The 26,599-nt window shown below is 41.2% G+C and overlaps 2 long non-coding RNA genes across 2 annotated transcripts in view; one reads left to right on the top strand and one right to left on the bottom strand.

Annotated features, from left to right (window-relative positions):
• LOC122704074 overlaps positions 1-14,622 on the top strand; it is a 110,072-nt gene extending 95,450 nt beyond the window's left edge. Inside the window, exon 3 of the long non-coding RNA XR_006343707.1 lies at positions 14,513-14,622. This is a non-coding gene — a long non-coding RNA (uncharacterized LOC122704074). The remainder of the gene's footprint in view (positions 1-14,512) is intronic.
• LOC122704073 lies at positions 14,518-26,478 on the bottom strand. Its single transcript, XR_006343706.1, has 3 exons — positions 26,389-26,478; positions 17,438-17,447; positions 14,518-14,629 (listed from the first exon to the last, which is right to left on the bottom strand). It is a non-coding gene; the product is annotated as an uncharacterized LOC122704073 (long non-coding RNA).
• Positions 26,479-26,599: the final 121 nt, after the last annotated feature.

The following is a 26,599-nucleotide window of genomic DNA, read 5'->3' as shown; positions in this document are numbered from 1 at the left end:
TTTGGTGATAAAATGATATGAGCTATCAGGAAGGCCAAGAAAAGACATGGAAGAAATTTAAATGTATTTTTCTTAGTGAAAGAAACCAGTCTGAAATTGTTACATATGATTCCTACTGTACGACATTCTGGAAAAGTCACCATGTTGGAAGGCAATCCCAAGTCCATGGAGATGTTATATAATGGTGTTCCAGATAATAGTGCCAGCTAATGACCCAGGTGAGCATCAACTACTCGACACATGAGTAATTCTTCAGGTAATTTTAGCCCCTTGATGTCAAGCTTTCTTATCTTATAACTGAGGACCCACATACTGTGAGCAGAGGCAAAACCATCCCCGCATTGCCTTGTCTGAAATGCTGACCCACAGAATCCATAAGCATAATAAATGCCTGTTTCGTACCACTAAATGGTAGACTAATCTGTAATGAATGACTGGAACATCATATCTCTTGTATTCTGGCTGTCATTTCATTAATTCTTAGATGGTGGCTATGAAGGAAGACTCAGAAATAAAAATATTTAGAAAAGAAATTTACTGGCAGAGAAGTACAAGATGATAAGAAGGACTGTCTGTCCAAATTATAAGAAACTAACAAACTAAATTTTCTGTTTGTTTCCTATGGCTGCCATAACAAATTATCAAGAACTTAGTAACTTAAAACAACATCAGTGTATTATCTTGAGTTCTGGAGATCAGAAGTTCAAAATGGGTCTCAGTCTCAGTAGGCTAACATTAAGGTCCAAGCAAGGCTGCATGCCTTCTGAAGGCTCTGGAGGAGAATCTATTTTCCTGTCTTTTGCTTGTTTCCCAAGACAGCTCACATTCCTTGGCATGGATACATTTTCCATCTTCAAAGGCAGCAGCAATGTTGGGCCAAGTCTTTCACACACTGCTGTCTCTTTGGGTCTCCCTTTTATGCTTCCCACTTCCATTGTTATAAGGGCTCTTGTGATTTAACTGGAACCACTCATGAAATCAGGGTTTCCCTCGTACCTCAGTCGGTAAAGAATCTGCCTGCAATGCAGGAGACCTGGGTTAGATTCCTGAGTTGGGAAGATCCCCTGGAGAAGGAAATGGCAACCCACTCCAGTATTCTTGCCAGGAGAATCTCATGGTCAGGGAAGCCTGGCGGGCCACAGTCTAAGGGGTCGCAAGAGTTGGACACGACTTAGCGACTACACCACCACCTGTAAAATCCAGGAAGATCTTCCCATTTCAAGGTCAACTAATTAGCAAACAATTCCATCTGCAACCTTAATTCTCTTCTGCTGTATATCTTTACATATCACAGTTTCTGGAGATCAAAACAGACATTATTGGGGGCCATTATTCTGCCTTTGGCCAGACTTGGCCCAAAGTTTCAAACTAGTTTTATAATTGGTGGACGGGTAGGTATTTCCATTCCCTAAGGTGGTTGAAAGTGTTTTCACGCACTTTTGTATCCATCTACAGACTCTCCCTGTGATAGGTTCCCAATAAATGTTGATTGCCTCCCCCTCCAAAAAAAGTAAAAAAGCAAGCATATTCACATATAAATTATAGTGTTCTGTGGAGAAAGAATAATTAAAATGACATGCAGTGCAATCTGAAACCCATGTGGGATGCAGAAACCTGCCCTTCTTGTTCTTGTTTTTCTCAGTGAACTCTAGAGTAACTTTGTGAAGTAGGTGGGATAGATCTGTTATCCATATTTTACAAGTGGGAAAGGAAGTTGCAGGGAAGGTGAATGACCTCTCTGCAGTCACCCAGGGGTCACTATAGAGCTATCCTTGAATTCTGTCTCATGTTTCCAAATCTAATGCTTTTCTTCTATACACTCTGATGCCCAGGGATCCCCTTGGTCTCTTCCTATGAAGATGGATTCCCTGCATGTGTCAAAATCTTATATTTGCTTTTGTTTTCCCCTTTTCATCCTTTTGTGGCCTAAGGGAATTCTATTTCCCCACTCTGTTCTTTGATTTAATTTCCAGCCTGTTCTTCATATGAAGCTTTTAAGTTTGGGGTGTTGTCAGGGACCTGCCAAGAAAAGTCAGCACAGAGCGGCTATGTGTTTCTTATCTTTCCACTATTACTAACAGATGCTTTAAATTTTATGCTTTTATTCCATTGTGTTTGGACTAGCTTAGATGATGAAGTCTGAACTTATTCTTAAGTCATGATCAAACTTCCAGTTGTCTTTTAGGATTGTCAAGGGGCAGAGAAAAACAAAGTTACCAACAACCCCCTCATTTGAGTATTTACTAATATATCCATCCATCTAACTGTTTAAAAATATTTATTGGACATATTTGGAGAAGTCGAATTGTTTACAGTTATTCAGCCAGTTAGCAGCAGAGATGGAATTAAGACCAAAAAAGAGATGGAATTAGAACACAGTCATCTTCCCTAGTTGTACTCAGCACCATCACCAGACCATTAACAGAACATTGTTCCAGGATGGTGTGGTCAGGCTGTGAGAGCTGCTCATCTCCATCAGTCTTCAGAAGCCATTTTCTAAACACTTTCAAATTCAGGCATTTGTTTACTTTGGGAGACCCTAAGGTACAGAGCAAAAGACAAAGGTTGGGGTGATATTGGGGTTTGAATCCCAGCTCTACCAGATATTAGCTGTGTGCAAGTAAATTAAATAATTCTGAATCTTACTCTCTTTGTCTAATGAGAATAAGATAACTGTCTTTCTAACACAGTTGTGAGGAATAATGATATGGTTCACATGTAAACATGAAAAGTATGTGATACATACTAAGAACTCAGTAAATACCTGCTTCTTCCCTTCTTGCTGTCTGCAGTGCGTTCAGCTACTCCTCAGCCCTGTCCCTGAGGAGGAAAACCCTGAGGGTAGTTCAGGCATAACTGGTAACTGAAATTGTAGTCTTGGTTCTGCTGTTGGCCTGGATAAGATGCAGCCTTATTCTGTATATATATATATTTTTTTTTACATCCTTAAAAATGTGAGTAGTCAAGCCTATTCCTCCTAACCTCATGAGGTTTGGTAAATGTGTTGAGCTCCTTGGACTGAAAAATATGTAGAATGATTAAAAAAAAAAGCAACAGGAGGCTCGGCTTCTAATATCTCTATTGCAGTGTGTAAAAAATAAGCAATCAGAGCAGCTTGCCAGTGACTAAAAACTGTGAATATTTTGACTAAAACAAATTTACAATTGGTCAAAAAGCATTTGCTGAATAGCTCCAGGAACTGAAATCTCTTATCAAGTTAGTTACTATCATTAAAAGACAAGTACTGAACCACAGCCATGCTCTAGACAGGCTACAAATAAGAGTATTTAAACATAGCCCCTTCCCAGATCTACTATTAAAGGAGATTAAAAAAACAGGACAAGCATGAATAAATGAGAAATGTACTAAGGGGAGAAGGGGTGTGGGATTAGACTCAGTGCGAATCAGAGTTTCCTCTGAACATTGCATATGCCATGGGGCTCAATGTCTCAGAAAAGAGAGGGGGGCACTGATCCAAAAGAAAGCAGTGAAAATGATAAAATGAGCTTTGAAGGAAGGTTAAATACCTTGGGTTGATTCCGATGCAGAAGAAAAGGTTAATGAGACTCTGGCTGTCTATTGTACACATGTACATTCATCCAACTCTCAAATATTTCCTTCTCTACCCCTCTGCCCCTGTTCTGGTCAGTTTCCAGTTTTACCAGACTGCAAGTCCTCTGAGGACAAAAATCGTGTTTGTCTTTGAATGTCAATCCTCTGGCGCTTGTACAGAGTAAGGTTTCTATTGCATGTTATTGGACTAGTGAGTTATTATAAGGGAGGGTGAATATAGAGTGGTGAGGCCCACAGCTTGCTCAGAGGAATGAGAAAGAACTTTGGTTGCTCATGTAACACATGCTACTGCCTTCCCCACCTTTCTGACAGCACACAGTTTATTTCTGTGCTGAGGTGGGGATTACCTCACCTTTAGCCAGTTAGTTTAATCCCATCTTCCTTGCCTGGGTGTTGATCTAAGTGAAAGTTGCTCAGTTGTGTCAGACTCTTTGTGACCCCATGGACCATACAGTCTGTGGAATTCTCCAGGCCAGAATACTGGAGTGGGTAGCCGTTCCCTTCTCCAGGGGATCTTCCCAACCCAGAGATCAAACCCAGGCCTCCGCACAGCAGGTGGATTCTTTACCAGCTGAGCCACAAGGGAAGTCCAAGAATACTGGCGTGAGTAGCCTATCCCTTCTCCAGGGGATCTCCTGAACCCAGCAATTGAACTGGGGTCTCCTGCATTGCAGGCAGATTGTTCACCAGCTGAGCTACCAGGGAAGACCAGGTGATAACCCAGGCCTAAGCTAATAATCAGTGCGTGATGTACGTTGGCTACTTTGATTCTTTCAGGTTTGTCTAAATCAGAGTGAAGATTATGAGTCTGCTCCAGGTTTTGGAGAAGAAATGTTTCAAGTCTGTCTTTTCCCTCTGGATGATGTAGAACATGAATATTGTATTGGAATCACCATAATCACTTTGCTTCAGTCAGAGATGAAGCAAGTACATGAATAAGGGTGAAACCTAAGAAATGGAACACAATTGTGAATCAGACGACCCTGAAGACAGCTCTACATTGTGATTCACTGTATGAATCAATACATTTCCTTCACACTTAAGTCAATTTGATTTGAATTTTTATTAATATTCATAACATAGTGCATGCTCAGTGATGCAGCTGTAATCCTGCCATCAAAGTTGGAAGCTGAGTGGCAGTGGCATGGTGGTTAGGAATTTGGGTCTAGCTCCACCACTCCATCACCAGCTCTGATACTGGAGAAGTTATTTGCATTTTCTGAGACTCAGTATTTCTCATACATAGAATAGGGTAAGGATAATAAGCTTGCGAGGAGTAAACGAGATAATGCATGCATATCACTGCTAAGCATATAGTTCAGAGTAAAGTAGCATAATAATACGGATATAAACTACACCGCTTTGAAGGATCCTACCTGGGATTTTGAGTTTAAATGACATGTCCTGAGTTATAATTGAACTTCTTGTCACACTTCTCTTGGGTTCACTCACCTAAAGTTTTTTGTGTCTACCTCTTAGAAGGTCAAGTCAACTCAAATGGTTAATAACAACACAGTACATCTTATTGTGCTTTATTCATTGTATTTAAGTTAGGGTTGCAAAGTTTTTTGTGTCTACCTCTTAGAAGGTCAAGTCAACTCAAATGGTTAATTAATAACAACACGGTCCATCTTATTGTGCTTTATCCATTGTATTTAAGTTAGGTATTGAAGTTAGTTAACAGAACCAGTGAATGGAGTAGAGACATGGGGATCTCTCTCTCTGTTTGTTTATTTATTTATTATAAGGAATTGGATAACACAGTTACGGATGCTGAAAAGCCCCAAGATATGCAGTAAGCAAGCTGGAGTCCCAGGAAAGCTGGTAGTGTTAGTTCCAGTCTAGGCTGAAGGCCAAAGAACCCTAATTGCTGATGATTTATGTTCTAGTCCAAGGTTAGGAGAAAACTGATGTCTCAATTCAAGCCAGCAGGAAGCTGAAGTTCCCTCTTAGCTTTTTTGTTCTATTCAGACCTTCAACTGGTTGGATGAGGTCTACCCACATTAGGGAAGGCAACCTGTTTTACTTAATATATCATTTCAAATATTTTAATCTCATCCAGAAACACCCTCACAGACACACCCAGAATAGTGTTTGACCAAATATCTGGGTACCTTATACAGTCAAGTTATACATAAAAGTAACAATCATGTAATTCAAAAATGTTTATTGAATATCTATATGTTAGGTGGTGTTCTGGGCACTAGGAATATGGGAATAGAAGGGTGAGAGGGAGTGAGAGAAAGGAAGAAAGAAAGGACAGAGAGAGAGAAGAGAAGCAAAGAGAAGAGAGAGAGGAAGGAGGGAAGGAAGGAAGAGAAAGGAGGGAAGGAAGGAAGAGAAAGGAGGGAGAGAAGGAGAAATGCAGAAAGGAAGGAAATCCCTAGCCTCATGAAGGTGGGCTTTTTTTGGTGAAAGTTTCTTCATGGTTTAGCAAGTTCTTTCTCTTTATGGTCTCATCTAGTCCTCATAATAATCCTGTGAGGTTGTTTTGACAAGTTTTATATCTTCACCATACAAAGGGAAAGATAGAGCCAAAGAGAGATTAATTTGTTGATTTGGCCAAGGTCAGAGAGCTCCTAAGCAGTAGAAACAAGACTTGAATAGAAATCTTCTGAATCCAATGTAATGTTATTTTCACTATACTGGATTTTTATATACCTATTTAGCCACAGAAGTTGCGAAGTTGAGAAGAGCCCATTTACAGAATGTCCTGTCTCCATTCTGCAGTGTGTTTAGGGACAGACAGTGCAATACAAACTGTCAAATCGTGTGTAATTACTATTATTACTCTTTTGCCAACACACTCTAACAGCCTTTCTTGCCTTTGTCCAATGGGCAAATGCATTTGAGAAACGCACTTGGGTTGGCATCAGTTGACCACTTAATTCTCAACTGAAGACAAGCTCTTGCTTTGTTTAATGGCTCTCAAAACATTGACATGCATGGGAGCACAAAATAGCACTCTTTCTTGTTTTTCCCTCCTTCCTAAACTACAAGAAATTATTTAAGGAAGTTTTAATGAAATGCATCTGTCACTTATTAAGATGGATGGCTGGAGTGCAGCTTTCCATTACTGGAAATGGCAGAATCAAATTAGGAAATAACAGTCCTCAGCATCTTCTCCAACTGGTTTTAGCATAATGTGTTGGGAAAAGTGCCACCTCGGCAGAAAGCTGCTATTGTGTGGGCCAGGGTTCTTTCCCCAAAAGGGTTGTGTTTACCAGTGAGGTTCCTCTTCTTGGCAACTGAAATGGGTGGGTTTGAGAAGCAAGATTCCTTGTTTAGGACACCTTGCCTTGGCATTTGGAGATTGGGGCCTCTATTTAACAGCACCCATTTAACAAATACTGGATGTCTACTATGTGGCCCGCACTCTTGACCTTGGGGTTTCCAGAGAGAGCAAAACTATGTTCCTGTTTCATGTTGCTACTACACATGGTAAGGACACAGTTAATAAAGTTCAGAAAGTGTTTTTGCTATCAAGGTAATAAAGCCAAGCCACAAAGTTAAGAATAGGTGGAGGAGGGGTTTATTAGGAAGAATAAAATCTCTTTCACAAGTCATGAAATCTGGGCCTTTATTTCAGGATAACTACTGTATTTTATGTCTCCAGAGGAAAACTGCAGTTAGCATTTGTTGTTACCGTTGTTAAAAAGAATTTTTGCGATTATTTAATTCATCTTCCATCTAGATAAAGGATTCTCTTTTTCAACAACCTCATAAATGATAGTGGACTTGTCACCTTTTCCTAAATACATCTAGACTCTACTTGTATTTCACCAGGAAGAAGTCAAATCAACTCAAAATATCTGTTAATCCTTATAGTCTTTCAGCCGATAGCCTCTTTTATGCACTAGGCATTGAGGAGGAAACAGTGAACAAGGTGCAGGACATCAGCACACTGTTAATTTTCATAGCACTTTATCCTTATAAAGAATTTTCACACATGATTTTATCTTCTAAATCATCCTGCAAAGTAGGCTGGACAAGTATAATCAAGATATGAAGTTTATGACTGTCCTTAGTGCTATTCCCTAAATATTTCTGGCTTTCTGTTTTCTGAGCACAACCCTTTTAAGTAGTTGTGCTGGTGTGACATGCTCTGGCCAGTGAAATATGAGGAAGGATCATGTCATCAATGGAGAGGTTTTAAGGGGGCCTTTCCCTTCCCACTTTTGTGGTGATCAGGGTGCCTGTGTTCCCATCACTGGCTCATTAAGGAACCATAGTGAAGAAAGATCCCTTGTGCCCCACATTGGATGGGTAGTGTGAGCAAGAAACTAAACTTTTGTCATATTAAACCGCTGAATTTTTCAGTGTTATAACTGCCTCCTAACCTGGCCCCAACTAACACAAGGTTTCATCTGATCATTTTTCCTCACTGTGATGTTACTCTCTTGTGGGAACAATTTAGCATCTCAGAGAGAGTCCATTCCATTGCTAAAATTTCTAAGTGTTGGGAAGCTCTTCTATCAAAATTGAAATGAAATCTTCTTTCCCGTACTCCCCCCTGACTCCTCACTCTTCCCTCTGGAACATAACAGAGAAACCTACACCTCCTTCTACATGGCTGCTCTTCATACAATATGACAGGTGTCATGTCTTCGTCAGAGCTCAACTCTCCAGGAGAAATTAACTGATACCCTTAAACTGGCTCTTTGATGACATGGTTCCCAGATGCCTCATTATTCTTGTTTCCAGTCTTTAGATACATGTAACTTAACACTGTAGCTTTTAAATGGGGAGATCATACTTTCAGGTGTTTTATGTTCACATCTACTACAATGAAACCTCTTTTTGTTTTTTATGCTCAGGTACTATAGCTAAAAAACTTTAAAAAAAGATTTAGTAAACTTTTAAGACAAATTCAAGCATATACTTTCTGTTTAAAACCCTTCAATAGCCCCCCATTGTGTTTAGGATAAAGCACTTACAAGACTATAGGTGATCTGACCTTACCTTCTGTTTTCAATTTTACTTTTACTGTGTTAGTCTTTTTTTCTGCTTGCCCTCTGATCTGTTCCTTCCTCTCTCTGCATTATAATGGGGCTGACAGAATCCAGCTCTCATTTTGGCTGGATTTTACCTCAGTTTCACCAACCAAAGACACTGGTGAGGGATGAGGGGTGAGCAGAGTTATTTCTACTCTCCAACCACTCCACCTCAGATGCAGTCTCCAGAAATGGCTGTATTTCCTCTTCTTCTGGCTCCAGTGCCCACGAGGCTGTCATGACGACCATAGTGCTACTCCTGACATTGTGCCGTGGCAGTTAAGATCTTGCCTGCAGAGACTGAGTGAGATCGCAGCGCTGTATGAACATGCAGGTGGGACAGATTACTGGCCAGGGCATTCTCTAGTGCTAAGGTGGCCACATGACAGTTAGCCAGTTGTGCTGACTTTGGGGATGACTTTGACTAGGGATGTCCTGGATGGGGAAACAGGCTCTATCTTGTGTGATGGTGCCACTGCCACCCATAGGTGTGTAGACTCCCCTTGTTGGTCACTCAGTTGATTTCAAGGGACCCTCCATGTGGCCGGGGGTTGTGGGAGAGGGATTATCACCTCTGGTGCCATTGCATCTAGCAAGGTATTGAGGAAAGGAGAGACTATCTCCTCTTGTAAGTAGGATATTCCAGAGGGCCCAGGTTTGGCCCTAACCTTTAAGTACTATTTCCATCTCAATAAGGAGATCTCTGTGGCTACGCTGAACCTGTAAGATGCTGCTTTGGTGACCCAAGACATAATGGGCAGCTGGGTAAAACTTGGTCTGGTAAAGTTGAGTAAAATCTGGGCTCAGGGCCTGTGAGAGCTTCCATGCATCCCAAGAGGAATCCATTATGTGGCCAACACTTGCTGTTTTAATATTGTATAGTATGAAGCTGAAGAGTTTCTTGCACTGGAAGCCCATAAGCAATTTATGGCCATCATAGGTGGTTCAAAAACTTCAGGAAGGGGTTGCTAATGCCTGTGTAGTGGAGGAGTCTCCAGAGGGCACTAAGGGGATTGCCTGTTGCATTGCAATTTGAATAGATTTGAGAGACTTTTGTTGTAAAGAGTCTCATTCAAAGTGGGCTGATTTGTGAGTAACAACATAAATGGGATTTAGTAAAATTTGTAAGTGAGGAATATGTTGCCTCTAAATTTGAATAGATCCAGCAACTCTTGGGTCTGCCTTAAATCAGTGGGTACGGATAAGTGAGGAGTTGATTCCTTGACCAAATAATGCTCAGAAATGTTGTTGAAGTTGTAGAGCTTTGACTCTTTTGTGAAACAATGACTCAACCGTAATTGGAAAAGTCTATGATGTATGTTTATATCTCCTGTGTGAATGTATCCTTTGAATCTCTTCAAAGGAGGAAGTAGTCAGTGTGGTGTCATACTTGAGTTCTGGAGAAAATGGAATGCAGTTAAGATCTTGCCTGCAAAGAATGAGTGTGATGGCAGGGCTGTTGAAACACCCTATGGGGAGGCAAGCAAAAGTATTTTGTGTTCCTTCAAAGAGGAGGGCATATTTCCATTGAAAGGCTGTCAAAATGAGCAGTGAAGAGAACATATTAGCCAAGTCTATAACAGGATAATACTTTGTGATTTCTGATTGAGTAGAGTCAGTAATATCAATGGTATTTGATATGGGAACCTTAATTGAAGGAATTATGATATTAAGGTTAGGGTAAAGCACTGCTGAGTATCATTTATTTTCATCAGGTTTGAGTACTGGCCAAATTGGCTTATTAAAAAGGGAGACAGTGGAAACAATGACCCCTTCCTTCAGTAAGTCTTGTGTAATGGCTTTTGATTCCAGTAGGTCTTGTTTCAAAATACATTACTGTATGTTAACCACTTTAACCAGGTTCAGTGGAGGTGTGGAGAGGCCTATGGGATCCTTTTTTGTGAAACCAACTTTAAGTGCCAAAGACTTTGTTTTATTCAAACTTATTGCTTATTGAGTCAGGTATCCTTGCCCACTATGGGATATTTTAGGGAAATGAGTGCTATGACCTTGGGGAAGTTAGATAAGACAAATAATACTGATGGTTAAGATGAGACATTGCTATTTGCCCTGTATTTTAATGTCCTGTAACTTCTTTAAGTGCATAGGTGAGACCTTGTTTAAATTTCTTGGGACCCCTGGTATCATTGTTACTTGAGCCCAGTATTGACTAAAGCCATGAAGATTTGCCAATTGTGGGGATACCAATGAACCACTAGAGAGATATAGTGGCAAATTGTCCCCAGGTGGTGGCTTATACCTCTGGGAGATGCTGAGTATCTAACAGGTTTGTGGCAGTTGCCACTGCCTAAAATCAAGGCATTGGGTAGTGGGCTCTTGGGGTGTCAGGGGCATGAGAGTCATGGAGATCTGGAGGCAACTTTCTGTATATCTGTGTGGCCTGGCATTGGATACCCTGTAGCTTTTGCATAGTTTGCTATAAAAAAACTTGTATCTCCACAGGGGTTGTGCCCAAGATTAAATGATTAAGGAGATCTAGACTTCAGAATCTCCAGTATTAGGCCTTTTGATGAGGTTGTTGTTTTGGGGGAGGCTGATTGCCTGGAGGTCCTTTGTGAGGCAACAAATAATTCTAGGCCATCTATTGCTTTCATTCTTTTTATAAAAAATAGTGGCAGCCTGTTTAAAAGGCACAAGTAAGTCTTCTTGATTCTTTGGGGGTGCTATTTAAAAAAAAATGTCTGATACAGAATCAAGAGGCCCTGCTTGCGAGTAGTAAGTGCTTCTGGTTAATTGGGATGTTTCACAAAATAATAATAAATACATTGCACCATACATTGCCAGTTTTCCATAATAGCTATTATTCTTCTTTCAAGTTTTTCCAGCTATTGAAGGCAAGAGAATTTACAGTGGTGGCAGGGGGATGGAGTCATTTCTGTGGTGTGAAGATCCAGTAGATGAGAGGAAAGACAGGGAGATAAGTTCTAGTGTGCTGTGGGAGGGTGCATATTATGGTCCCTTTTCAATAGATCAGTGGGTTGCTCAATAAATTATTAATTTGGGGGTCATGAAGTATGCCTGCCAATTAACAAATCTCAGCAAATGTTAACATTAACTCTTAGCTGTGTTCAGTCTCAGTTCAGTCGCTCAGTAGTGTCTGACTCTGTGACCCCTGGCAGCACGCCAGGCTTCCCTGTCCATCACCAACAACCGGAACTTGCTCAAACTCATGTCTATTGAGTTGGTGATGCCATCCAACCATCTCATCTTCTGTTGTCTCCTTCTCCTCCTGCCTTCAATCTTTCCCAGCATCAGGGTCTTTTCCAATGAGTCAGTTCTTCGCATCACATGGCCAAAGTATTGGCGTTTTAGCTTCAGCGTAAGTCCTTCCCATGAATATTTGGGACTGATTTCCTTTATGATGGACTGGTTTGATCTCCTTGCAGTCCAAGGGACTCTCAGGAGTCTTCTCCAACACCATAGTTGAAAAGCATCAATTCTGTGTTATAGAGGTGTGTTAACTGTGTTATAGAGGTGCAATAGCCAACTTTTCATCTTCCCTTTGAATAAATTCTTAGAATTTCCAAAAGGACAAATCACAGACTTCTGTTTTAGTTTCCCTTTCCTCCACCTGAATAAAAGATTTTTGAGTAGTTATACGGAACTCTTTTGGGGAGGTCTTGCTCTGTCCTGTCCAAGTTTTTCCATCCAGGGAATTCCAGCTAGTGTCAGGAATTTCACCTGCACACATAATCTTACCCACAAATACCACTTGATTTGTTGACTTACAAGGCTGTGCTCCAAGGTGGGGTTGGAATGGCTGCTGAGCATGCTGAAGATGGTGGTACCCAGAGTCTTTGGTGATCACTTTTTCAATTTTCCAATGATGTACAGTTTCCTCTGGCCCCTTTGGGGAGTTGGGATGACATATTCTGATAAGCTTTCATTAGTATCACAGAGCATCACACATTTTCCCTCTCCAGTGCTGAGATTCAGGATCCTTTTTTCTGACAGAAGCAAAGCAGCAACAGAGGCCCTTTCAGCCACACAGAGACCTGGTGATCCAGGTCCCCTCTGGGGCTTATTCCTCAGTGCACCACATACTTATTTGTTCTTTCTACATGAGTAACCACTGATGGCACAGTTGTATGTTAATCCCTGAGTGTTCTCTCAAGAGTCATTCTCTGAGCCAAGAGTTGGTTAGACTCAGCTTATGGTAATATCAAGACACACGGATACACAAACTCTGAGACACAAGGATAGATCTGGGCCGTGACACACCGCCCAGAGTAACTTTGAAGAAGGCACTAGTCCCATTTAGGGATTCCTGTACCTAACTCCCAATTATCAAAGTTTTTGATTTAGGCCAGTTAAATCTTATAACAGAGTCTTGGTAGAACTCAGCCCATGCAGCACCAGCTAGCTCAGCTCAGAGTGTAAGCTTATCAGTCAGGCCACAGCAGAGCTCAAAGGTCACACCAGCTAGCAGGCAGCAGCTCCAAATGCATACTTCTCCACAGGCAACCTTCTGTTTTGTCTCTGGTTATGTTGGCATTTATCATTCCTTTCTGCCACCTCTGTCACCACTCTGCTCTGGACTGCTGGTTTGCTATTAGGGTCCTGGATAGCTGGCCTCCTGAATGCTTCCATTCATTCTCTGCATTATATGGTACTATATGACACCCTGTTATCAGCTGAATGCTCAACACAGACAGCTTTGTACCATGTAATTTTTTCTCTTTTGACTTCTCTTTCTCTCTCTGACCTCACACTGAGAATGTGAGGTCTTTGAGGGTGAAAACACCTCTTTTCCTCTCTGTATCCTCCGAGTGTCTACATAGTGGTGCCTGCATGAATTCTGGTCTTTGTTTTGGCTGCAACTGGGTCTTCGTTGCTGCACAGGGTTTCTCTAGCTGCAGCAAGCCAGAACTACTCTCTAGGTGAGATGTGTGGGGTTCTCTCCTTGCAGAGCATCAGCTCAAAAGCACTGGCTCAGCAGTTATGATGCATGGGTTTAGTTGTCCGGAGGCATGTGGGATCTTCCTGAACCAGGGATGGAACCCATGTCCCCTGCATTCACAGGTGGATTCTTAACCACCAGACCACCAGTGCTGTGCTTGGTCACTCAGTTGTGTCCGACTCTTTGCGACCCCATGGACTGTAGCCTGCCAGGCTCCTCTGTCCATAGTGATTCTCCAGGCAAGAATACTGGAGTAGGTTGCCATGCCCTCCTCCAGGGGATCTTCCCAACCCAGGGATTGAACCCAGGTCTCCTGCAGTGCAGGTGGATTCCTTACCATCTGGGCTACCAGGGAAGTCCTCAGTTCAGGTCCTTTTTAATGATAGTGAAGGTGACACTGAAGTGTACATTGTGCCCATTGCATGCAAATTGATGTCTCTTGGGGTTTCTTTTCTTCCTATATCCACTCAGCCCCTCCCTCCTTCTGCCTTAAGATAATCAATGAGCTGACAATGTTTACTCATTTGTGAGCTCTGCTTCTAGGGCTCTAAAGCTGCAAATTACTTATCTTTTTCAGATCTTTTTTTCAAACCTGATTGTCCTAAAGTCCCTAAAGCAAGTACAACCAGTTCTTAAGCATTTACAGGGTTTTTCTCCTGCATGAGAGCAATCATGTTGCTGAGTGAGTTCTTCCTTCTGCCTGGAGGGGCTTTGTATGAAATGGAACATCACAAAATGGAGGCTTTTCCATGTGCCTCGTCCAGGTCTGTGAAAGAGCAGAGGACCCTCATCCATGCAACACTGCACAGAATGGGAGTTTAACAGATAATCCTTATTATTTGTGCCCAATTTCTTTCTAGGAAGAATTCAGGATAGTTTACAAAGAAAAATAGGTTAATCATGAGAAGTAAAAGAGGCAAAGAAAAAAAATGTAAGCTGAAAAAGACATTAGTGCAGAAATGTACACTGTGATCCCATACACTTGTAAGGGCGGGTCATTTATTTGCTTCTTGCTTTCTTGCAGGACACAACAGATTGGAACTGTCACAGGGTCACAGTTCCCTGAAGTTAAAATAATACAGTCAACTGTGAGGAACAACTGTTGTTACTGAATCCAGAGAGAAACATCTCCCGAGGAGTTCTTTTTTTTTTTTTTTTTTGGCGCCCGCCGCCGCCGCCGCCGCCATGCTGCCCGGCCAGCACGCGCACAGCGGGCGGGGGCGGGCCAACAGAGTTCTTAAAATAGATTCAGTAGTGGGTTTCTTAGGGTTATATTTTATCATGGCCCAAATGTAGCCTTAGAAAAGGGAGGAGGATATTTTGGGGAACTTCTTTGAGTCAGGGGGGCGAGGGGGTGGGTGGCCATGGATAGTCCTGAACTAGACCAAGGCAGGACTGGGCAGGGCTAGGCCAAAAAGGGCTGGCTGGGCAGGATTGAGCAGAACATGAACTGGTTTGGGCAAGGCTTAGCTGGGCAAGACAGATTGGACAGGACCACACAGTACTGGCTGTGCTGTGTTCAGCAGGTGCGAGCAAGGATGCCTAAGCTGGGCAGTTCAGGGCAGACCGGGACAGGACTTCTAGAGCTGAATGGAGCAGGGCAGAGTCAGGCAAGGTTGGGCAGAACAGAACAAGCCTGAGCAGGTCTGGGCAGGGGACAAAAATATAAGAGGACAGGGTCTCAGACTCTGGAAGGAATTGCTAAAAGGAGGAAAATGTCCTCTGCTCCCAGTGGTCTCTAGAAGCTGCAGCCACAGAACTCATCCTCCCTGCAGGAGGGAGACTGCTTGCCTTGTTTACATTATGGATTGTTGATCCCTAGTAGGGGTAGATCTCCCTGAGGTCTCCCCCGAGGATACTGGCTGGATTGTCATGCTCTGAATGAATAGTATCATCATGGTTGGGGAAGATAATCTGAATCTAATATGTCCTGTCCGTGGAAGGCCCTTCTTCCCTGGAAAAGTCCTTGTCCTTCAAGACCCAAGTTAAATGGCATTCTCTCTGTGCCACCTTCCTGATGCTTCAGTTCTGTAATTTGCTAACCCTTTACCTACATCAACCAATATTGATGGTTGATGTATCTGTGTCATTACTAGTATTGGTTGAAATTCATTGTTTCTTTTCTGTTTGTTCATCATAATGGAGTGAAAGGGATGTTATACAGATGATCTCTAATTTGGCATGCTTAGTAACAAACTGATTTGTAGTATGCTTCACAATCAATATGTTAGGACATCTCTATTGCAGGAAATAAAGTGGAGTGTGAGGCCTGATCATGCCCCAGGTCTCAGTCTAGTCCCTGTGAAGGCTTCCAAGTGTGGGTTCTTGGCTTCTTGTAGGAAAGAATTCAAGAGTGAACCACAGTGAAGTGAAAGAAGGTTTATTCAGGGAGATACACTCCATAGACAGAGTGTGGGCTGTCTCAGAAGGCAAGAGGCCCAGGTTATGGGGTTATCAATTTTTATAGGAGTGGTTAATTTCATAGGCTAATGAGTGGAAAAATTAGGGGCAGGGAATTCCAGGAATTAGGCCACCTCCCACTTTTTGGCCTTTTATAGTTGGCCAAACTATAGGTGCCAAACTGTCATGGCACCTGTGGGTGTGTCATTTAGCTTGCTGATGTGTTACAGTGAGCATATACTGAGGCTCAAGGGCTAGGGGAAGTTGACTCATCTGCCATCTTGGACCTAGTTGGTTCTAACCAGTTTACGCTATATGCTCAATGGCTGTGTCATTGTTTTAAAGGTTGTGCCTTTCCGTCTTCCTGTCTCATCTCTACTGGGAGCCATTTTCATGGACTAAGATAGATTTGACTGCAGGATCAGGCACTAGAGCTGGAAGGATCATTAGGAAGTCTTATTAGGAAACTGAGATCCAGAGAGGATAATTGACTTACTGGAAGTCCCTCAGAGAGTTCAGGAGAGAACCTGGACAAAATTCTTTTGACTGTTGGCCTGATGTTTTCCCGTGAAAGACTTTTCAAAAATATGTGACTTTATATCTCAGTATTCTCTGGATTAATGGCTCTGAAACCAGATTTTCAAAATGTGCGTCAGTAACTCCCAGGATCTGGGGATTTGTAGAAACTTCTCTGGAATGATACTTCCCAGCCTGAACTTCCTCCAGTCCTTTCCCCCTGTAATCCTATAGCTTCTCCAGGGGAGGCTTCTCTTTCTAATGAGGAGCCCCTGAAGTTGAGTGAGAATCACGAATAAAAACATCCAGATGAGCCTCATGGAAAGGGGATAGACTCTGGAGTCAGACAGATGTGGATTTGAATCCCAGTTTCATGATTTGAGTCAATCATTTACCATCCAGGAGTCACAGTTTTCTAATCTGTAAACTGGAGGTAAGAGTACCTACCTCATAGGACTGTCATGAGGAATACAAGGTAATAAATGTAAAATGCCTAGCACAAAGTCAGGGCTTAATAGATGCATTTTTGTCATTCTCCTTAAAAGAGCCCTCAGATATAATTTAGTAGTCTGTTCATGTCTGGGAGTCAGTTCAGAACAGCAGGCTACTTCGGAGTATAGACTCTAAAGTCAGACCCCAGCCCTAGTTAAAGCTTTGTTGTCACATAATTATAGGCTATGTCAACTTGCATAGGTGAGCCTCAGTTTTCTCACTGTCCTTCCTTTATAGAATCGTTTTGAAGATTAACTGAAATACTGCATGCACATGGTTTAGCAGTGCAGTGCTTAGTATTCATCAATGCCAACTATCACCAGCAGTATTATTACCCTATTAAAACACTTTAGACAGATGACAGTGAGAATCTTCCAAAGACTCGGGCTTCCTACAGCAGACTGGCAACTCCTCCAGCTCTATCACCAGGCCTACTGAACCCTGCAGACTCCTGTCTCCGGGCTTGATCTTCTAGCCATTATGAAAATGGAGGGGGCCTCCTGGCAGGTGCCTCTCCCTCCCTGGATGTGGTGAGCCTCACTTCCATAAAGCTTCAGAAGCACATTTGAAAACTTATACCAAGTGTAGAGACCCTCTCCTGCCCCTTTCCTAACTCAGGGTATCCCCAGTCCTCAGTCTCCTCTTTATTCTCCTAGGGCTGCTGCTCTAATGCTGGATCCAGGATGACTTCTTAATCCACCCCACCCCAGCCCCGGCTTGGCTGTCCCTTGTTAGTGGTGCAGTTTTGCCAGCCAGGAACTGCCTAATCCAGGGCTTGAAGCTTTACCCAGATAAACATTTAATGAGCATAGAATGCAGTGGACTCCATCCTGAGAGGTCAGGAGGAGGGGGGAACAGACCCTTGGGGCTGGGAACAGGACCTGGAGAAACAGCTGCTCCTCCCATCTGTGCTCACTGCACACCGCCCCTCCTCTCAGTCTTAGCTGCTCCAGCAGGCTCCATGGGGGCATGTACTGGGCCAGCTTCTAGCATCTCAGAGCAGTCGTCGTGGCTGTGGCTCTGATTAAATCAGGTCATGAGCTCCCCTCTGCCCTCCCACCAGTGGTTGAGGCGGGAGCATGTGATAGCAGGGGAGACCAGATCCATGATGTATTTGGGGAGCCACTGGCAAGGCTGTACCTACAGGGCAGGAAGGGCCTCCAGGAGCAGCTTCCTTGACCACCCCTGGGGAAAGGTCAGGGCACCAGCAATGCACTTTCTTTCCCCTGGCCGGTGGCTTGCAGTGACTCTGAAGGATGATGAGGTCCCAAGCAAGACATAGGTCTCCAGGGGCCTGTGAGACGCAGTGAAATGAAACCACTGCCTTGGAAATAATTTTCATATACACTATATATGTATCATGTGGACTTTCATAGTATATGCCTATGAGGTGCTCAGAGCACATTTACATCCCTAATTTATAGATGGGGAAACTGAGACAAGATGAGTGAAGGGCCTGATATTGCTAAGTGAGTCAGGCAGGGCAAAGACTAGAACCAGAATTTAGGTCTTCTGACTGTAATCGGTGCTTTTTCTAAGTGAGTCACCTGCTCCAGGCACCTTCACCAGAGGTCTCATCTACTCCTGGGGAAGGTCCTCAGGGAGACCCTAGAAGGTAGCTAGGCTGGGATGTCAGCGCCTGATACGATATGAGTGCTGGGAAGACTGGTTGGGGAACAAGAAAAGCAGCCTGGCAGCTTGGGTAATCAGTTACTCCATGGAGCTTGTTTCATCTTCTGAAGAATGGGTAGAAAAAGAAATGTCCTCCAGATATTCTGGGATTCTTGTGAGACTAAAATTAAGTGAGATGAGTGCAAAAGTGTTTTGTAAATTGTAAACAGTCATAAAAATGAATGTCATAATTAATGCAGAGTCAAGGAACCAAGTTGGCAAAACTTACAGAGGAAAAACAACAAGGTAAGAAGAAAGGAGACTGTTAAAATAGGGCTGGTTTTCTTTCCTTATCTCCTTCTATCTTCTACCTGTAGGCTGTCTACTCTGTGTGTGTGGGGGTGCTGACATTATTTTATTTGATCCAGATATTCCAAGACTAACTTTAAGATGAAAATGGTTTTATGAGATAAAACCCCAACATATATTCATAACTTTCCTTGAACTTCAGATTTTAAGCATGTTATTATATTGATAGTTTTAATACCACTCTTTCTACTCCCAAGAATACAAATTAGGTATTTATCTGTTTGACACTATGCATTAAAATAAAAACAATTTAATTTGGAAGTGCTAATATAATTTGCACACAGATACCCTTTAAAAATCATGCCTTAAAAATGTCAGACTTACCTTGAACAAGTTTTAGTGGGAATATATTGCAAAGCAGAGGGAATAAATGCATCATATAGAAAGCTGTAAAATACAAAACCTTAATCAATTGCAAATGCAAGTTTAGACTCCAATAAAGGAGAGTAACTATGTGGTGAATAATTATTTTAAATATACATATAATTGGGATTACCTTTGGCTTATAAAAAATGTTGTAAAATAGCAAAGACATTTTGTCATCAAAATGAATACTCGTTAATACTCAGAATACTATTGGAGGAGGAAAGACTTTTGCAGTGACTGCTTAGAAAGATGTAAGGCAATGGGCCAGTATCATTAACTGTTACCTGAAGAAGGAACTGAAGCCTGAAGAACTTAAGTAACCTGCCACTGTCATTCACTAGCAGGGGGATTGTGTAGTCCAAGTGCCCTGACTTCCCAGTTTATGCACTGGCTGTGTGTGCTTGGTAAGTCGCTTCAGTTGTGTCCAACTCTGTCTGACCCCATGGACTGTAGCCTGCCAGGCTCCTCTGTCCATGGAATTCTCCAGGCCAGAATACTGGAGTGGGTTGCCATGCCCTCCTCCAGGGGAATCTTCCTGACCCTGGGATCAAACCTGCGTCTCTTGTATTGGCCAGTGGGTTTTTTATCATCAGCACCACCTGGGAATCCTCAAGTTTAAATGCTACTTTTCACTATTAGTTTTTTTTAGGAATGTCATCTGGTGCTACAATCTCCCTTTTTTCTTTTTAAATCTCATTTGTAGAGGTAAATATTTCCTCCTGTCCAATTAGTTTCATATTATGTTGCAAGGAAACCCAGGGTTCTGTGACTGACTTTTCCTTGGAATGTGAGCATAGAAAGGACTGGGGGCGGGGAGTGGTGGTAAATCAGCAGGGTCCTTCATCTGCAATCCCCCTTTATCTAGAACTTCGTTGTCTTTGTTCAGTCACTCAGTTGTGTCTGACTTTTTGCGACCCCATGGACTATAGTACGCCAGGCCTCCTTGTCCTTCACCATCTCCTGGAACCTCCTCAAACTCATGTTCACTGAGTTGGTGATGCCATCCAACCATCTCATCCTCTGTCGTCCCCTTCTCCTCCTGCCTTCAGTATTTACCAGCATCAGGGTCTTTTCTAATGAGTCAGTTCTTTGCATCAGGTGGCCAAAGTATTGGAGCTTCAGGTTAGCATCAGTCCTTCCAATGAATATTCACGACTGATTTTCTTTAGGATGGACTGGTTTGATCTTGCAGCCCAAGGGACTCTCAAGAGTCTTCTCCAACACCACAGTTCAAAAACATCAATTCTTTGACACTCAGCCTTCTTTATAGTCCAACTCTCACATCCATACATGACTACTGGGAAAACCATAGCTTTGACTGACAGACCTTTGTTGGCAAAGTAATGTCTCTGCTTTTTAATATACTGTTTTGGTTGGCCATAGCTTTTCTTCTAAGGAGCAGGTGTCTTTTAATTTCATGGCTGCAGTCACCATCTGCAGTGATTTTGGAGCCCAAGAAAATAAAGTCTGTCCCTGTTTCCCCATCTATTTGCTTTGAAGTGATGGGACCGGATGCCATGATCTTAGTTTTTTGAGTGTTGCGTTTTAAGCCAGCTTTTTTGCTCTTTTCTTTAAACTTCATTAAGAAGCTCTTTAGTTCCTCTTAGCTTTCTGCCATATCTAGAACTGCTCCACTACTATTTGTCATCTAGCCTGGATATCAGAAAAAAATTTGAATTTAAAATGAGGATTCCACTGCCAAAAAAAGAAAAATATGTAAACCACCACTGAGGGGAAACCCTTTTATTGCCAGTTCTTGGGCTTGGGGGGTCAAAGGTAGTAGTGAATAGTGAATAGGTGGCAGTAGCTGTTGCTTCCAGTTGAGAGTAGGGAGAGGAGGTCTCAAATGGGACTGCAAATATTTTCACTCCAGGTGTGAATCTGGAGAAGTCAGGAAGCACCTGCCTCTCCCAGCTGCTCTGGGAGGCTCTGTTTGGCTCAGGGAATCCAGAGCAGCAGCCAGGGGCTGCCTCAGAAATGAGCAGGCTGTTTTCTGAAAATAGGACATTTGTTGTCTTTAAGGCAGTATACCCCAGCTCCCCACTTTGAAAGGAAGCAAGATTACAGAGATGTTCAGAGCTGAATAAAGGTTCAGAGATATATACTGTCAAGTGGTCCTAAACTCCATATTTGGGGGTCTAAGCCTTTTGTCTTAGGATCTCAAAGCACCTCACCTGGCATTAAGTGTGATTACTTCGGCTGTGCAGAGTGAAAATAGAGACAAGAATGAACAGAGCTTGAGGGATGAAATAGTGAGGGAATGGAGAGTCATGAATAAATCTTGGGCTACAGGACACCTTGAAATGTTGTTGGAAATTTGATGGGATTCCTTCCCTTTTCTTCCCTACCTCCTTGTAGAGCTTGAAACTAAGACAAGCGAGATTATGTTTTTGGATCTGAATTTTATTTCTTATTCCTCAAAATATGGCCAATGAAATAATCCTAAAGTGGGTGTTAGATAATTACTAGGAAAACTGAAAAGCAAACATTGCACTCTTTGAATAGTTTCTGATACAAAATATTAAAAAATAAACATGCTTCATTGTTTATGTACCAGTTCTAGCCCCACCAATTTATTGATAAAGCATCAATAAGAGATCCAGCAGATGTTGCTGTGAGGATAAGCAACAAGGAAATGAAAGCTCAAAGTCCAAGAAAAGGGGGATGATGGTGACAAGTTTATGTGCAGTTTATATGGACTATTTTATTTCACCCTCACAATATCCTTTAGAGGGTAGATTTCATCATCTCCATTTTATAGGTAAAGAATCTGAGGCTCACAAAGGTTATAACTTATTTAAGGTCACGTGGTAAAGAAGAGAAAGGGTCAGAATTTGAATTCCAGTTTAGCTGACTCTGAGGTCCATATTTTTTTCTTTGTCACATCATGGATAAGTTTTGATTTGAGGGTAAAGATCAATGCTATTAGAATTTTAAATGTGATTAGGATAACAAAAAAAGATATATATTCTTTTGGAATAAGCTTAAAAAGATATGTGCAAATGCGATATGAAGAAAAACATGAAACACTTTTGAGGGACAAAAAAGTAGACTTGAACAAATAGAAACACATCCTTTGTTCTTGGATAAATATCTCAGTATCATCAGGGTAATATGTTGGTTCTCTTTAAGTTAACATATAAATCTGATGCAACTACAACAAAAATGCTAACATACTTTTTTTTTTTCTGTAGCTAGACAAGCTAATACTGAAAGTTTATGTAAAAAATAAACATGAATACCCATGTGTGTGTGTAGTGAGAAGAGAGAAGGAATCAGGCTTATTAGATATTAACATACTACAAAGTCTCTATAATTAAAATAGAATAGTACTGGAACATATATAGACCAGTGGAATAAAATAGAAAATCCAGAAGCAGACCAAATACATACAGAAATTTAATATACATGATAAATGTGGCATCTAAAATCACTGGGGAAAAGATAGCTATTTTAATGAGTAATATGAGGCAATTGGATAGCCATATAGTGAAAGATAAAATTAGATTCATACAGTATGTATTAATAAACTAAAGATGGTTCAAAGGGAGAGCAGAACTTCTGGCTATGGTAGCATCAAGAAATCGACATATCTTTTTCCCCCTCAAAATAAGTATAAAACTGGAAAAAAGTTTAAGAAAAATAATTTCAGGAATCCAGAGATTGACCAAAGGCAGACAGAAATTGAGATGCATTTATTTGTGAAAAACTACAAGAGCTTTGGATGAAAACATGAGTCTGCAACCTGCATTCAAGGATTGCTATCATCTTTCCACCACCATCCCCACCTCCCTACATAGATCTTTTGGCAAGAATTGTGGTTTTGCCGTTGGAGAATTGGCCAGTAAGAACAAGCAGTTTTGCTGCTGGGGAGATTGAACTTAATAAGGAGCAGAGGGCAGGAAATCTGGGTGTTTTCAGTAAAAGTACAGAATTCAGTATAAAATGAACTGTGGAAACATATAACTCTACTAACTTAGGTATGTTGTGGTTGCAGAGATAGTCAACAAATGGTGGATCATCGGATATTTTGAAGGAAATTCTGGAAATGAGAGTCCACGTTCGCAGGGCTCGGTAAACTCTCCACCTCCCCTTGACTTACTGTGAAACTAGTTGTAGACTAGGCAGAGTCTCAGCAGAGTCCAGTGGAGAGTGAAGGTCAAGGCGGGCTTGTGAGCTGGCTGAGTGTTGAACTTTTCATAGCCCATAGATAGATAAATTGGAAGAGGGGTGGGTGGGCACTTTCAGAGATCAGAATGTTTGAGAGCAACCTCTACTCAAATTGTTGGTTGCCCTCAATAGATAAATTGGAAGAGGGGTGGGTGGACACTTTCAGAGATCAGAATGTTTGAGAGCAACCTCTACTCAAATTGTTGGTTGCCCTCAATCTATATAAGCCATAGAAAGCCAGGTTAAAAAATGAGGAATAAAAATCTGATGAGAGATATTTGTGTTTGTTCACCATGGCAAAGAGGAATTTTGCAGTTCAACTCAAGGCATGTTAACTGCTTTCGCTAAAAACAGAAGAAAATCATAAAAATAAAAATTGAGAGTTGTTATAAAATACTATCTACATTTTTTTTAAAATGAGGCATGCAAAGAAACAGCAAAGGATGATCCATACTCAAGAAAAGAAGAAGCTGATAGAAATGGATTCTGAGTGGGCCGAGAATGTTAATTTAGCAAAGAGAATCTTAAAGAGCTATTATAAATACATTCAAAGAATTAAAGGAAAATATGATGACAGTGACTCAGTAAGTAAAAATTTCAAATAGAGGAAACTATAAAAAGAACCAAATGGAATTTTGAGGATTGAAAAATAGAATAATTTTTAAAAATCACCAGGTTTGCTCAAGGGCAGAGAAGAAATAGCAGAAGAATGGATCAATGAAGTAAATCATTTAATGAAGTTATCTAAGCTGAAGAGAAATTAATGGAGCCTCAGATACCTCTGTGACAATATGAAATATACCAACTTATCTGTAAAGAGAGTCCCACAATAAGAAAAGAGGAAAGAGTGGAACAAACATTTATGAAATAATAATTGAAAACTTCCCAAATTGGATTTTAGCGATGAATTTTCGGATCCAAGAGGCCAAACTAATCCCAAGTAGAATAAACACAAAGAGAGTCATATCTCAACACAACATATTCAGTGATAAAATTCAAAGACAAAGGCCATCTTGTAAGCAATAAGGGAAAAATTGCTCATCATATGCAAGGGAATAATAATCTAATGTCTAACATAAAAATGAAGGTCATAAGGTATAATGACATAACACAAAAGTGCTAAGAGAAGAAATAAATATAAACCAAGAATACTCTATCCAGCAGTGCTATCCTTTCAATATGAAGACAAAAATGAAGATTTTCCCAGATAAGCAAAAACAGAGAATTTATTGCTAGCACACCTTTCCTGCAAGGAATTCAGAGGAAGGCTCTTAGGACTGAAAGACAATGATACTTGATGTTAATTGAATATACAGGAAGAAATGAAGAGTGCCAGAAATGGTAAATGTGTGTATAAAGTGTAAAGAAGAGTAGAGAAAATTAAACTATATTGAAGCAAACTTGCTACATTTTCTTGGAGTTAAGATAGTATTAACTTGAACTAGATTATGATAAATTAAAGAAATATAATACTACCATTAGAGTGACCACAAAGAACATAACTGAAAAAAGTATAGCTGAAAAATAAATCCAGCAACTAAAATAGTACACAAAAATTTTTTGTTTAATATAAAATCCACTAAAGGTGGAATAGAGAAATGAAGACAAAAGATGTAAAGATAAAAATAGCAGAGTGGTAGATATAAATACAAATTATCAATAATTGCATTAGATATAACTAGATGAAAAACTCCACTTAAAAGGCAGAGGATATCAGATTGAATTTAAAGAGTAAGATTCAACTCTATGACACTTACAAGAGAGCCACCTTAGATTCAAAAACACAAATAAGATGTAAAGAATGTATCATGCAAAGTATAACCAAAGAGAACTGGAGTGGCTGTGAATAATATGAGACAAATTAGCCTTGAAGACAAGAGGGAAATTTCATAATTATACAAGGGTGAACACATTAGGAAAATATTACAATTATAAACACCTAACAACAGAGCTCCAAAATACCTAAAAGTGGCAGAATTGGAAGGAGTGATAGACAACTTTTTAAAAATTATTTAATTGGAGGATAATTACAATATTGTGGTTTTTGCCATACATCGACATGAATCAGTCATGAGTGCACATGTGTCCCCCCATCCTGAATCCCCCCTCCAACCTCCTTGCACTGGTTGTCTATTTTACATATGGTAACATTCATATTTCACTGCTCTTCTCTCATATCATTCCATCCTTGGCTTCTCCCACACAGTCCTGTTATGCCCGATGTCCGAATCCCCGAGCGGGAAGAGAGAAGGCCTCCAAGACAATGCAACTGGCAAAAAGGGAAGTTTATTGCTGACTCGAGTCAGGGCTCCTGCCGCATCCAACGCAGTGGTGCAGGGTCAGAGAGCCCCGAGCCCAAGCTGTTACACAAATTTATAGGGTGAGCACACGCCGTTGGTAGTTGGTTTAAGCGAATTGGTTACAAGTTTGCAAAGCAATTTCATTGGTCAAAACTTTCGCGCGCGAGGGACTTTCCTGGGGGTTTCCGCCCTGTTCCTAATTTCCTAATTGGCAAACAACAGTCAGTGTTAAGCGAAAGCTGATTGGTTGTATCCAGGTGGCCTGATAATCTTACCACCCAGAAGTAGGAAGGCCTACTCCTAATCTAAGCTGCCTGCCATGGCGTTACTTCTGCTCGCCTCACAGTCCAAAAGTCTGTTCTTGGTATCTGTGTCTCTTTCGCTGCCTTGCATGTAGGATTGTCATTACCATCTTTCTAAATTCCATCTTTTTATTCACAGATTCAGCAAACATTTGGTGAATATTTCTTCTTAAGGGGTTCTAAATCAACTGGGGAAAGGGAGTTATGAAGTAATAATTACAATATAATAAATGTGTTCTGAAGTTTTCTGAACATAAAAGAGAATCTGACATATAAACAAATAAGTCTTCATCAAAGCGGATTAAACACCTACTATTTGGCTGCCCCTTCATAGATTAACTCAGTGTATTCTCAGAATCTTCTGTTCACCTTACAGGTGTGCCTGGGATCCACAACCAGCAAGTGACTGAGGCATCACTTCATCCAATTCTTCTGACTTTAGACTCTTCTGCTTTCTCAAGTGTTGGATACCTGCCACAGGTAACTGTCTCCTAGAGCTTAACTCTGCTCATATATAAGATTGGTCAACAGTTTGATTTAAAAAGATTGTTCCAATTATAACTAATACCCTGGGGACCTTTAGAG

This window comes from Cervus elaphus, chromosome 11, assembly GCF_910594005.1.
Source record: "Cervus elaphus chromosome 11, mCerEla1.1, whole genome shotgun sequence".
In the NCBI taxonomy this organism is placed as follows: domain Eukaryota; kingdom Metazoa; phylum Chordata; class Mammalia; order Artiodactyla; family Cervidae; genus Cervus; species Cervus elaphus.
Note: the sequence above shows the minus strand (reverse complement) of the source record. Positions and strands in the feature narration are given on the sequence as shown.